The 15,249-nt window shown below is 38.0% G+C and overlaps 1 protein-coding gene across 8 annotated transcripts in view; it reads right to left on the reverse strand.

Moving 5' to 3' along the window:
* FOXP1 (forkhead box P1) overlaps positions 1 to 15,249 on the reverse strand; it is a 508,980-nt gene that overhangs the window by 436,327 nt on the left and 57,404 nt on the right. For all 8 annotated transcript variants that reach the window (XM_075183442.1, XM_075183445.1, XM_075183440.1 and 5 more), the window contains exon 3: positions 14,083 to 14,193. The gene's annotated coding sequence lies outside the window, so the exon portion shown is untranslated. The remainder of the gene's footprint in view (positions 1 to 14,082; positions 14,194 to 15,249) is intronic.

Raw genomic sequence — 15,249 nt, forward strand, 5'->3', positions numbered from 1 at the left:
TGAATCGGGTAGCGCGAAAGGTTAATTTGCTGGTGCGATTGTAGTGATTGCTTTGCAGGATCAACTCACCCTGTTCCTGTAAAATGATTTAGACATTTCAAAGTGGTTTACTCAAATATTTCTAACCATTTTAAACTAAAAATATGATGGAGGACTCAGAGCAAGTGTAAGATAACAGGTGACATGACACTAAAGGGAAGATTTACTAAAAGGAAAAGTGAAGTTGTTGCCCATAACAACCAATCAGATTCTAGCAATCATTTCTTAGACTGTACTACATAAATGATAGCTAGAATCTGATTGGTTGCTATGGACAACACCTCCACTTTTCCTTATTTAGAAGCTCTAGTAAATCTATCCCTAAATTTCGTTCCCCATAAACTACAGTTCTTGTAATACATTGTATCATGAAAAATAAAATTTGCGTTGATCTCCATAAGGCAGTGATGGGCAACAGTACGAGTGCGGCCCTCGAAGAACGAGAGATTTCCCCATCACTGCCATAAGGTATCAGAGACAGATTTATCATGCTTCTTGTTTTAGAAAAAATAAAATAACACACATGGGGGTATATTTACTAAACTAAGGGTTTGAAAGAGTGGACATGTTGCCTATAGCAACCAATCAAATTCTAAATGTCATTTTGTAGAATGTACTAAATAAATAACTAGAATCTGGTTGCTATAGGCAACATCTCCACTCTTTCAAACCCACAGTTTAGTAAACATATCCCTAGATCTCTGTTTCTCTGGTTTGATAAAGTGTTCCCATCGCCTCTTTACAGTGAATGCAGCCATTTTGTGGGCTAAACCAATATTCACGAAACTACAACACATCAACCAATCACTAGCAACATCATTGAAATGCGATGCAAAAAACTAATTTATAGTTTTTAAGATTTAAGATTTAGGCCAGTGAGGCTCTTTATCTGCTATTACAATGATTTTAAATCCATTTCTCCAGCAATGAGAGTTTTACAAGAATGCTGAAACACTTGATTATAAACAAAGTTCCTTATTTTATTTAAAACTTCTAATTACTAAATCTGAGCCTGCAGAAATAACGGCTTTAATAGTTTGCAACTGTGTTGGGGGTAAAAGGGAGAGACTATATGGGGTGGATTTATCAGCCTTCAAAAGAGGAACAGTGGAGGTGTTGCCTATAGCAACCAAATTCTAGCTATCGTTTGTCTAGCACGTTCTAGACAATAATAGCTAAAATCTGATTGGTTGCTATGGGCAACACCTCCACTTGTCATCTCATACATCTACCCTAATGTCCCAGTTGAGGTATGAGCAAATTATTAGGGAAACTGTCATTATCCAGGAGAACGAAGCCTACATGTGCACTGATGTTCTTTTTGCTAGTATTGTGGTGATGCCAGGAGATTTTTCTTGACATCTGTGTTGTCTTTCCGATAGGTGAAGCAGAGAAACTAGTTATTTTCGGCTATCAACTATGCTTTGAAAAAAACCTATGTTCCATTTCTATGAATCATCAGTAAATTAAATACATTTGAAGAAGTTGGACAAAAAGCTCACACAAGTTTCACCGTGATTCAGCCAAAGCTTTAAAAATAAAAGTATGCATCAAAAATAATCCCTATATATTTAATGAAAGTTTTTGGGTTATTTTTTTTAAATATAGCTCGGAGTTCCAGCCCCTTCATTTCTGCTGCTGTTCACCTGTCTTTAACGGATTTGTCTAATATGAGTCCTTGTAAGTGTTTTTACATTTTATGGTGAAATTAAGAATACATCTGGAAAAGCGTGTAGAGACTCCATTTTATAGTTTTTCATCATGTTGCTGCGTGCTTCATTGCATTTTGGAAGATTTTGCACTGTGGGAGAAGCCAGCACAATATGCATGAAATTTACAAGCTTCCACAAATAAGAAAAGCATGTTGGTTTTATCTACAAACATGTTAAGGGATAGTCCTTAAAAGCCACAAATAAACCAAAATCGTGGATTTATGCCTCATGGATAATATACACACATGTACATACACACACATATATTATATATATATTGTATATATATATATATATATATATATATATATATATATATAACAAACTCAGTGGCGGACCACCGGTATCCTGCCAGTCACCTTCTCCAGCTGACTGGAGCTCCCTCTAGTGGTCAGCTGATATTTTCTGTCATGGTAATAAACAGAAAGCAGCCTGTGATTGGTCAACGCTTTAAGCTGCTTTTTATAGCATACGTTAATATGACAACAGATACAGACGGATAACTAGAGGGAAACTCAGACAGCAGGCAGAGGCTGAAAATCCCACCAGCAACCAGGATGTGTCACTTACAAAAAGGACAGATCTGGTGTTTACCGGATAGACAGTAATGCTGAGCCAGATTAAGACCCCATGGGGCCCTAGGCAATATGCCAGTTTGGGCCCATTCTCTGTTTGTCAAAAAAAAAAAAAGCATAGAAACGGGTTAAGGTAATATGGGCCATAGACCAGAGCCTAGGTTGTCTAATGGATCACCATGCCATTCCCAACATGCCAGCTTTGTAGGATACGAATGGCATAGCCGGTCATCGGATACCTATGACACGGCACCCATCACTATACAGTGGTGGGAGCCAGTGATAGTAATACAGACCCCCAGGGGTACCAGTACTAAAACAAGACTCAAGTATACGACTTAATAATAACAGCGTTACATGGAGAACTATTCAGCAACACACAGCCACTAAGCATCATAACATCAGAATCAATTACGCTTGCAATATGCAATTCCTATTAATTATTCAGACTGGCCTTAAAAGTCGGTGTTTCTACAGAAGACATCATACAGTTTCAATCCGCATACACTCAATTATTTTCACACCATTTGCAAACACTTAAAATGCGTTGCATCTCAATAAATACATTGCACAACCACAAACTCCTAATTACTTCGCTAACTCAAAAACACATTTTTAAAAGGTCAAAAGTGATAACGGACAGTAAATAACAGAGTGCTGAGATCCTGCTTAGATAACTCTCCTACAATAGAACAAACACTTTCATGGGAAAGGAAGAAATTAGATTAACATTTAGCTTTTCAGAGATCAAATGGCCCTAACCTAGTAGTCTTAAAGAGACAGCAATTCACACTTGCTTTTTCTATAAAATGCTTAGTGAATTTCTCAACATATTTGGACTACTGTAGCTACCATAAATATCCCCCCCCATAGATTTCAGTAGAACAGTGCCACCTAGTGGGCCCACAAGGATACGTAGGTGTCTGCAACGCCTAGTAAACGGGCTCTAAGACAAAGACTCCCAAAAAATAATGTAGGCAAATGTGACTTCAACGTCTGCTGCGCACACTCAAAATAACGTACAATGTAAAACACTATGGGAACGCCTGTCAAAGCAATATGTAAAGTAGTTGAGATCTTGGCGCTGAGCTATGTTAAAAGTTTATCAAGTTTTCCGTGAACATGAAAATGAAAGAACTGAATGCTAGAAAGCAGGGTTGCAAAAGTCCAGGCAGGAAAGGAATAGGGTATGCATAATGCTTCATTGATAATTTAAGGGTAGGAAATTTATCGCTGTGTAAAACAACGATGATCAGGAAGTTAAATACAGTAACAGAAATCAAGGAAAACAGGTACAAGTCAGTCGTAGCCCAATTTCAAGTTTTACATTAGTACAGTGGCATTGATTCAGCCTAAAAACCTTATATATATCCCAAGAAGAATAATGTGAACTAGCTGTATCCTAAAGAACTAACCTTCTATATAACTGCTGTCCAACTTTGAGGACCATTTTTGTTTTTGGATCTAAACCAGTGCTGGCTAACCTGTGGCACTCCAGGTATTGTCAAACTACAAGTCCCATCATGCTTTGCTAATATATAGCAGCTTATTACTGGAAGGGAATGCTGGGACTTGTAGTTTCACAAACACCTGGAGTGTCACAGGTTAACCAACACTGATCTAAACAGTGGGAAGAATGAATATACAGCAAAAGCAAATGTCACAAGTAAAACTATTTTTATTGTGAATACAGGACACACATGTTAAGAGCACATCCAGACATCATGAAATACAGAGAATATATATACAGCGATATATACAGAGAATAAAATCCGGCAAAAAGGGAAAACAGAATTTGTACTGTTCCCCATAAATATAAAATATGTCCACACTAGCATCTCCCCGAATAAAGGGACAATACCTACACTTGTACGTTTAGAGAGCCAGTAGAACAGGCTGTGATTCCTTCCAGTGAAGTTGTGGCACTTTGGGCCAATGAATTACTTGGTTTCAACCACTGTGATGTCATCTTGTGGAACCATGTGCTTTCCCGGTGAAACCGCATTGTCTTCCTGAATGGTCACTTGTTGTTCTGACCTGTAACTGAGTGAGTCCTTGCAACCAATCAGATGGTTGCTTCCATCCTTCTAAATAAATGACAGCTAGAGTCTGACTGGTTGTTATGGGTTACAGAACGTGCAATCTCACCCCTATTTCATTTAACGAGCCCAATAGGTCACCAGTTTGATGGCCAGAAACATGTTCACAGTGTAATGGTCAATAGACCCTAATTAGAATCTGCGGCTCCCGTTCACCTTTTGCATTTCACAGAACACGGTCGAAGTTTACCATTCACGTTAAAAATATTTTTAAAACACTCACTTTATTATTTGTAAACTTTCATTAAAAAACATTTTTAAATAATAAAGTGCTTTAACATTTATTTTCCTATGAACACTACAGTTCCCAATTTAAAGAAAAAAAAAAGGAAAAAATTTATCAATTTAGACTGAAACACGTTGAAATGGTTCAAACATGTGCCGGCGACCTGATCCAACGTTCTCAAAATTCAGCTAGATATTTTTAATCAATTTAAAAATCAAGAAATTCCGAAGAATCTTTGAATTTTTTATGGATTCAACACACCGGATGGAGCAACTCTAATCAGAACCCTTTCAATAATACGTAGCAGAAAAATAATAGGGATAATGTTTGAACATTAACTTAACCAGTCATGCTATACAACAAAACAACAACAACAAATGTACGAATAACAAATTGTAGCAAAGCAAAGATAGATATCAAACTCAAAGACATCTTACAATGTCCTATTACTGGAAATGTATCAGCTGCCTTTACAAAGCAGAGGCAGGCATCTTGTGGGCTGAACCAATACTCTTATCGATTCAATATTAACTGAAGATCTTATTGAGGCATGGGGCACAAAGTACCTCATGCCTCAGTGATATTACTAACTCTGAATCAATTGACGGGCTGCATTTTTCAAGAATATAGGTTCAGAGCACAAAATGGCCGTATCCACTGTACTGTGTACACTTTAAAATGACTATTTAAGTATCTGATGCAAATGCAAGGCTTGACCAGAAGAGGAGAGAAAGTCATTTATCCATTAATTAACATAATTAAGAGAGTATGAAATAACAGCAGGAGGAATGCTCCGATCTTCCTTCTACTCTCATCAATGGATCACTACTGACTGTCACCTTCAGCGGAACTCATTAAAACAATGTTGTGTCGTCTTTGTTTAAACGTAATCATTTTAATTGAAGTTTAATCTTCCCAAATATTTGGAAGATTTCTAATTGACATTTGTAGTAATTAATTGGTAAGCATTAAAGCATTGTCGGAAGAATTTAAAAACTAAATTTGACGTCGAAATTGGCTGGCGACCGCTGTGAGGCCCCTGCTGGGAGCATTTCATCATTTCGCCTGTCTCTTGTTGGGGCGGGAGGGATGACGGACCCTTCCTTACACTCATGAATTACATTACTAATGTATTCCATTACCACCAACAAATGTCATGTTAATTTCTGATCATCATAAGTTCAGACAATGGTCTCCACACTGGCAACAAGCCAATTAGCTATGCAGAACAGAGGAGGGTAAAAAAAAATCAGCCGGTCACAGAACTTAGTGAGGGTTAAGTGTAGACTCAAGAATGGAAAAAAAAAATAAAGAATAATACGAATGGCTGAAAATACTTCAGGAGATTCAATGGGGTTTGACACTGTCTTTATCAATGTTGCACGGAAAGGCAGCTGACAGCCCTCATATTCCTTTATTGGATCCCCCTCATCTTTTATGAACTAGAGTACATCAGAATTTCTTACTTTTATATGAAAAAAGACCAATACTCACAGAATAAGTTGTTGGGGAAAAAAACGCAGAGGGAGGGGGAGGTGAAACGAGTTTATCAAATTGTTAAAAATTACGTTTCATAGAACTTTCACAGCCCGAAAGTTTGAGGGTTGTGCATTTTTTGTAGGCGGCTGGTGATTTACAGCTCTGGACAGTAAATGGACCATTATTTTCATTCTAAAGTTTAAATGAGATTAAGGATGATCAAATACTTATAAACAGGGTTTAAAATACCCAGAGGGCTACAGAAATGAAGGGTCATTTATAACAATATTATACGTGGAAACAGTATGTAATACAGAAATGCATTTAGATAACTGCGTCTCTGGGAAATACAAGTTGTTATGAGCCCTTTACAAATTTAGAATTTTTAATACCAGCAATAATTTTGATTTGTTCTGCATTTTAGAAAATTTACTGTGCATGCATGATTATTTAAAACGTACACAGAACCAATTTCACATTCAAGGGTGAACAACTTGTAAGTGTCTTTCTTTCACCTCTTTTACAATTGCTCCGATTGTCCCGTGTATTGCTATAATAAAATGTACTATTACTTCTGAATATGTATATGTAATATTGGAGCAATGCCTGTCAATTTTTTCAAATCACATTTTTTTTTGTTTCTTTTAAATAAAGTTGTTAGGGTTTGAAACGTAATACTACCCTTAACCCTAGCCCTTTACCTCCAACCCAAGGCAATCACAAATTTAAAAAACAAAAAACAAAAACATATTAATAAAAAAAACAAAAAACAAAAACATATTAATAAAAAAAAACAAAAAAAAAACTTCAAACCTAGTGCTTGACCCGAAGGAAAACCTGGATTCTCGCCCTAATTATTTTATTTACTTTATTGAAAAAAAAAAAAAAAAAAGATAGCCAGCAATTCTCTGGAACACACTATGCGCCTTCTGAGTAGAGGCGATTCACTATCATCGGCTCGATGCCTCAAACATTTATGTAGCAAAATCAGCTACGGCCCTCACTTGAACTTGCGGTCCACTGCCCTTAAAGAGGTCAATCAGGAGCGTTAACGTGCGAGTGCAGTACAGTAACGAAAAGCAGATGCAAGCTAAGTGCGAAACGTTTGCTACAAGACGTAAACTTTGTACCAACATAAACTGGATGCAAGTTTTGCAGCTGATGATGATGACTGCTGTATATTTGGTCTGGAGGCATCAATACACTAGATTTAAGATTGTGCCATCTCGGAACATCCAAAGTTGTCCGCTTTGCTTACTTTGAACATCCTCTAGGCCAGTGGTCAGGGAGCAGGGGTAAATTACCCCAAATGGGGTAAAAATGAAATTCCTGTGGGTAATGCTGCCGATTCACATGCTGTCAGTTGGATTGTAGACCCCTTTAAATGTGAAATTGCTGTTGTACCAGAAGAGCCTCAAGGGTTGGCAGAGGCACTTCTTGAGCTTCGATTCAATAATGAAGCACGTATTGCATTTGAAAACAAAGCAGATCTGTCATATTTTTGGATGTCAACAGCTGCAAAGGCATTCAAAATTGCACATGAGGAGACAGTCAAAAATTTGCTGCCTTTTGCAACAACCTACCTTTGCGAACAAGGATTTTCCACTCTAACGAACATAAAAACAAAGCAGAGAAATTGATTGGACGCTGAAGACTGTATCCAAATTGCTCGGATATCAAAATGCCCCAATATTGATGCTCTCGTATCAAAAATGAAGCATCATCATTTCTCCAAAACCTGAAGTTTTGAAGTTGAAGCTTTCAAACATTTTTTGAATAGATTCAATAAAATTTTGGATTTCAATAATTAATAATATATATGATTTCCTTCCTTTCAAATCAAGGGGGTAACGTCAGCGTATCTAAATATATTTGGGGGTAAAGGGTAAAAAAGTTCCCTGACCCCTGCTCTAGGCCCAGAGGCATTGAGAAAACATGGAGAGGAATCAAGCAAAATACAGGAGACCTGCCATTTCATTAGGTCCTTTCTGCCATTAGCTGGCATTTATATTTTGTACCTGATAAACGTGGTAATGGTGCAACTTTTTTTTCAGCTGTTATTTTAATTCACAAATATAAGCAGTGAAACTTTTACAGTCAGTGAAAGGAAGGAAGCACTTGCAATGCTAAATATCTTGCCCGTAGTATGAAGCGTGCTTTGCACCTGTTTACCAGCAACTTTCACAGGTTTTAGAAGGGTCACTCTGTATGTTTGTGAAGTGGAAAAATGGTTCATGCGTCTGTAAAACAATTAGCGCGTACCGTGTATCCTAGGGCTTTTGTGTGCTAGATCCATTAAATGAACATATGGATATAAAACTGTTCAACAGCACACTACACATAGCGCTAACTCAGACTAATAATACGTTAATGACTTACTTTCCAGAGGTTACATTGCAAAAATATTACCATCTACCTTAAAAGTCTTATTGTTACTGCAAAATTAGTTTGAAGCGGCTATATCAGAGAGAGAAAAAAAAAAAGGACGTTACAGCATAATATTTATTGGAACCACTTAGCAAATCAGTATGCGCCAATAATGGCTTAGAAATTGCATTTTTATGTCACGGCTTGATCTGAATGGCTATTGAAATATGGCAAATCAATGCAGCTCTCTGCACCCGTATCCACCCGTCCTTGCTATTGTGCTGCGTTATAGCATTTACAATTTACACTCCGCAAAAAAAAATAAAAAAAATCAATAACAGCATTTTAAATATTAGCAGTGCTAGGTTGGCAGTGTAGTCTTGTGGCTATTTAGCAAATTGGTGTTGACACAGTCATGCAATCTGGCATCTGCGTATAGTAGCAGGGCACAGCTTAAAAGGGAAACTTTACCTATTGGTTTTGGTTTAGAGGATATATGAAAGTTCTCTGATTAAGGGTGGACAGTGAAAGTTGGTAAGTATGCACCTTATTGTTAGAAGTCAGTTGTTTGGAGAACATACAAACTCCACAGAAATAGTTTCCTGGTCGGAATCGAACCCATGACCTCGGTGCCACAGTGCTGCCCAAAAACAGACTATAATTAAAGTCCTTAAATCTGTTAAAACATTTTGAGGATGGTGTCCCTTTACAAAGCCTGTTCCCGTTCTTATGACTGGTAGGTTCACATGTCATTTGCCATTGATATGCATTTGCACTAAATGTTATAATAATGTCCTTAAGTAACTACTGTGGAAAAAAAATACTGCAGTCAGATCTATAGGAGATTATCTGGAACAAATAAACAAAGACAATGGGGTTCATTTACCAAACTGCGGGTTTGAAAAAGTGGAAATGTTGCCTATAGCAACCAAACAGATTCTAGCTGTCATTTTGAAGAATGTGCTAAATAAATCACAGCTAAAATCTGATTGGTTGCTATAGGCAACATTTCCACTTTTTCAAACCTGCAGTTTATTATATATACCCCAATGTGTCTGAAATATTTTTTGTTGAGCTGCAACCGGTGAACCTTATTGACAAATGAAAATGCCTGCCTAATTTACCCAATTTGTTAGTGAACCAGACGTATGAAGTTACAGGAAGGAACACATGTAGAATCAGCAGTGTATAGAAACTAACTGCATATCATGTTTGTTATTGGTCCTAGGAATATGCCCGTTTCCTTTCCTGATGGCATCAATGGTCAAAACCAGTGGCTCTAGTATGCAAATGAGGCAGAGACAGATTTAACAGCATTCCATTGGTGTAAAAGGTACAATAACGTCCACTAGTGTTCATGAAAGTGTATAGGGTCAATCATCCAGTGAATGAACTGATAATGGAATGATGCTGTTTAAAGAGGATGGTGTATGTAGAAGATACAACATAAAAACAATTGTGACACATGTACCGTATCATTACTTTATCTAATTTTAAAATATATTTTTATTTGGTTTAAAAATTGAAGCAATAGTTCGAATTGTACAACCAAAAAACAGAAGAGGTGTAAAAATACCAGTGATTGAACACAAAAAAACAGCACATGAACACACAAGTCTTGTGAATAAACAATGTACTTTAACAAAACAAAGACAACAGATCAACTTACATAGACGGTATATTCAATCGAATTTTAATATGTTCATTTACTGGACAATTCACCCTAAAATGTTATTAGAACAATTTGTGATGCAGACCTCCAGATAATGTCTAATTTCATGTTTTAAAGACAAATAGTGCAGCTTTAAGTAGTGAGGACAGTTCCATAAGAGGATGATTTATTTTATTTTTTTATTAACTAGATGTTCTTCAGGGCCAGGGGCCAGTATGCTCCTCACCCCAAATGGTCAGCCCCTTCCCATCAGCAACCCCAGCACACCTTACATACTAATGGCACTGACACATAGAAGGGTCAGTGTGGAGTGATAGAGGGCTGCCCTACAGAACAATTTACATAATTGTCTTCCTGATTAGCATGTTGGTCACTCTATCATCTTTAAGTGGAAGAGTGGTAGAGTAATGCAGGTGTCCTAAGGTGAGCTCAGGGAGGACAGAAACCTCCCATGGAGCAGAAGGGCAAACTAGTATGCGAGTGCCCAGTGGGCAACTTTTGGTAAGCAGAACTGGCGCTGCAGGATGAATCAATGAAGACCTGTTAGCACAGTAGGCATAGCAATTGCAGTCAAAAGCCAATTGCAACTCTATCCAATGCTGATTATTCTTTCTTTTATATAAAATCACATAATCATTACTCACAGTTCATTATAATCCAAAAGGGACAAGTACTGTGACATAGCATTCTCTAATAGCCCCATTTTGTCCTGGCACAGTCCTGTTTTACAGCAGGTAAAAGCGGAAATGGAATAGGGATTTGGTTGGGTGAATGGGAGGTATGGTCAAGACAGACTGGCACAGTTCATTCTGTAAATAATTTGCCTGTATTAGGAATAGGAAAGCCTCTACTTTAGACAATGGCAAAATTCAATATTTTATTATCTTTTTAGAAAATTATTCCCCAACTCTATTTTTAAAAACCAGATCCTGTTAAAATATATCGCTTGCAAAATAGTATTGTGCTCAATTCATAGTGATACACAAGTATTGGAATTGTCTGTACAAGCTCCCTGTAAAGACAAGGAGATTATTTTTACACTGGAGTACTCATTAGTGGCCCTTTAAAATGGAAATTCTGCCAGATCCTCATCTGGAGAGGTGGGTACTTCCAGTAAGTCGTCTCTTAGTGTTACCGCTGAACTTAGAAATCTGTAATTGAAACCTTGATCTCCATGAAAATAGATCAGTACTGAAGCCTCCTGCTTTATAACTCAAGAGTACTTAAGGAGTAAGGAGACCACCTGCCATTCAAGATTCAGTACCAGCTGCTCGGCTGGGTCTAGAACATTACAAGGCTGAGAATGAAATAAATTAGGACTAGCCAACCGGTGGCTCACTAGGTGCTGTGAAACTACAAATCCCAGCATGCTCTGACAGGTATCGGCTATCCATCTACAGGCGCACCATGCTGGGACCTGTAGTTTCGCAACACCTGGAGAGTCACAGGTTGGCCAGGCCTGATCTAAATCTTTTAACATTAACCCGACAGACATTTTTGGCATTATTTTATGACCGATCGTACTTAAATTTGTGGAATTTGTAAAGTTTTACCTGTACATGTAAACTTTTTACATAAAGTAATAACTTTCCTATCATTTAAATTCCAGGGGAATCTCTATTAACAGGGCAAGTGAGAATAGGTTCCAATAACTATTTTTACATTATATGTAACCTAAAAGAAGTATAGGGTAGATTGAATGGCCAGGGTAAACTTCAGACCATAGCTGTGTCCTAAATATTTACTTTAAAAATTATGGTAGTACTGAATACACTGTAGGCCATAGGGCAAAGCTATGTATATATGCCATATGTATATATAGCATCACAAATATCGTCACCTGCTGGAGTCTGGTGAAACAACCATCGTAAGCCTCCAGCAATCTCCTTACATGCAAATAAATTTCTATGGCACAAATACATATTCTTAGCATTTATTGTATTTAACTGTAAGAGAAGATGAGAGATTCCTGTTGAGGAAGCTTACAATCTATGTAGAAGATTGGTTAGATGCCAAGTCCACATTTTAGGGAGGGTAAAATATTTTCTAAAGTGCAACTTCTTACCCGGATAATATTTAGCAATAGGCAACATTTATTAATAGCCCCGACCATTTAATTCCTGCGGCCTCTAGACGGTACTGCTGAGTCCAGAGGAATTCGTTCTAGTTACTTTCTAGATGTATACGGGAACCTGTAGACACAGAGGGCCTGAGTCATCAAGGAAAGAAAAAGAGGTAAATGTTCTCTGGAACAAACCATGTTACAATGTAAGGGGTGCAAATTAGTTTATTATTTTGCACTTAAGTTAAATACTGGCTGTATTTCATGTGGCACACAAATACTTGATAGCTTTATTTTTACACTGAAATTTAAGGTTGATCTAGGACATGCCCTATCCCAACTACAGGTCTGTCCCAGCATTTTAAATTTACCTCCCCCTCCAATGCAACATGCTTTTACCCAGGTGCAAAGTTACTAATTTTTTATGCTTTCCTCTCCTTAATGACTCGGGCCCAGAGTGCTTTATCTACACCCCACCTCCCTACGGGACGGTCCTAGCACTGGAGAAACACCCATGCTCACGCCCACCACACTGGGATTCTGGATTGCGCTGGCCAAGACCTCATTTCTCCATTACCTTTCAGCAGCTGGACAGATCCCATCAAGGCCCCACTGCGCTCTGACCTTACAGATTGGCGTGAGGCACCGTGGGAGAGTTAGTCATTCACCAGGCGCTGAGGATCAGGGAAGAGGAAGACTTACAAGGCGCCAAATGTAAAAAAAATGCCAACAGAGCCTGGCTTCAGAAAACAATTGTGGAAAGCAGCCGTTAAATGTACGTACACATCACCGAAAGACTTACCGCTGCTTTAATTATGATTTAGGGGTGTTCTATATTTACTATGCAACACCCTGTAAGACTTCCTAAAGAATGTGGTCTGTTCATGACAGGGCGTTCTTATTAGTTCGGCCAGGAGACAAAATTACGCCCGTGAATCAGCTTTTTGAGCCATGGTTCAGGTTTCATTAATATTGTTCATCATTTTAATTAAACCACAGTAGTCCAAAAAATAAATAGTAATAATAGAGAAAAACATAGTGAATAATAAAGGTATAAACATAATGGATAACACACTGGGGACTTGTACAAAACGACAATGTTAACATGTGATCAATAATGGTTTCATATCAAGTTTGCATAGAGAAAATTATGGAGATCCAACTAGCTATAGGTCTTACGTTCTGCGTCGTAGACTCTTGGAATGACAGGGAACAACAGAACAGTGTGAGAACCTTATAATACAGTGATGGGCAATATGCGGCCCTCCGACCCTTCACCTGCGGTCCCCAGATCCTTCCAAGTTATCAGATGTGCTTGTTATACTTGTATAAAATGCCTGCTGATATATAGGTTTCTCTTTATTTCATTAAATATAATGTTCTAACTTATTCCTGAGATTAAGGATAATGTGTGGCCCTTTTGAAGGTTAGAGGTTGCCCATCACTGCTTTAAGAGATCCTGTGTTGAGGATTTATTTAGTCATGCACTTGTGAGTAATATTCATTTGGCTGGATCAGAAACGTGGCTTCTCCAGGGCTGGAGTTGGGAAACTAGTAAAGATGGAAACCTTCAGATTACTTTTTCCTAAACCCTTTTTCCCTTTCACAAATCAAATACATATAGCATTTCGCTGCCATTATACATAACAACAGAGGTCTTCTCTGGAAGCAAAATAGTCATCTCCAAGTGAAAACAGAGCTGCAAAGCGATTCCGACATTTAGGACCAAACGTGAAAAAAGTTCAAACTGAAGTCGTTTTTAAAGGGTGCTTTAAAATACGTAAAAAAAATAAGTAGGGTGGTTATTGATAGACCTCAGCTACTGTGTAAAACGGAATATGAAAGACTTACCGGCTATACTCGGGGGCATCACATCCGCTCGCTCATTGCACCTCACGATTCTTAGAACTCCTGACCATCACAAAGTTCCCAGAGCAGCTCAGTGCCACGACGCCACGAAGGCTGCAGGGAGAAAAATATATATATATATCTGTAGGTTCACATGTGCCGCCAATGGATGCCAAAATGTCAACATGGTAAACAGGACACTGAAAGGGGTTCTTGTGCCATTTGGAAATGTCATACATTAAACACTATAAATAATTTGTAACATCAAGAGACAAGTCATTAAAAATAAAATACATTAAACTAAAAACCAACAAGGAATGGGAAAATCAGACACTTCCCCAGACTCCACCGACTCTGTTCAAATGAATAGAATTAAAAGTATATCAAGCAGATTGGGAAAAATCACGTAAATGTATAAAGAGTAACTGATTTAAAGTAATAAATTAAATTTAAGAACGCATACTCTATATATTCGCTATAAGATTCCTGTGACTCAGTAGCTGGAATGTTGGGAGTACGGCTGGGTACACACTACAAAAAAATTCTCCCAATGCGATATCCTTAACGATTAACAAAAAAAAAAAGTCTGGATCAGGATGTACATTCCTGTGTACACACTAAACACATTTTACACGTTTTACCTTCAGATCAGAGCTCTTCATCTGTCATAACCAACGGCTGAAAAGATTGTGACTCTGCATAGAGGTCTATGGACACTGCCGGTCCTGAGTGCGTACACACTGCAGAATTGGAACGACTTCGTTCCATCGTTAAACGAGATTTTGCAGAGTACACACCAATGCGATATGTTATTTATCATGTGATTGGCCCGATAATTGGCTGAAAACACTGTAGTGTGTACCCAGCCTTAAGCATTTTGCTTGGCAGTACTGGGGACTCTGGTTTAAACACAGCAAGGGTGCCATCTAACCTGTGTTCATGTGGGTTTCCACTGGGTTATCTGTTTATCTCCCATGGTCCAAACATGCAAGTAGTTTAACTGGCTCTAGTGTGAGCATTTGTGTAGAGGACAAATGACATTGCAAACTCCATCAGCATACGTCTGAATAAAGTTCTCTGATTGTACAGCACTGTGGACTATGTTGGTGCTATACACATAAAGAACGATATTAAATATTGCTTACACAAAGGAATACTGGCCTGTAATTC

This window comes from Mixophyes fleayi, chromosome 8 (genome assembly GCF_038048845.1).
Source record: "Mixophyes fleayi isolate aMixFle1 chromosome 8, aMixFle1.hap1, whole genome shotgun sequence".
Lineage (NCBI taxonomy): Eukaryota > Metazoa > Chordata > Amphibia > Anura > Limnodynastidae > Mixophyes > Mixophyes fleayi.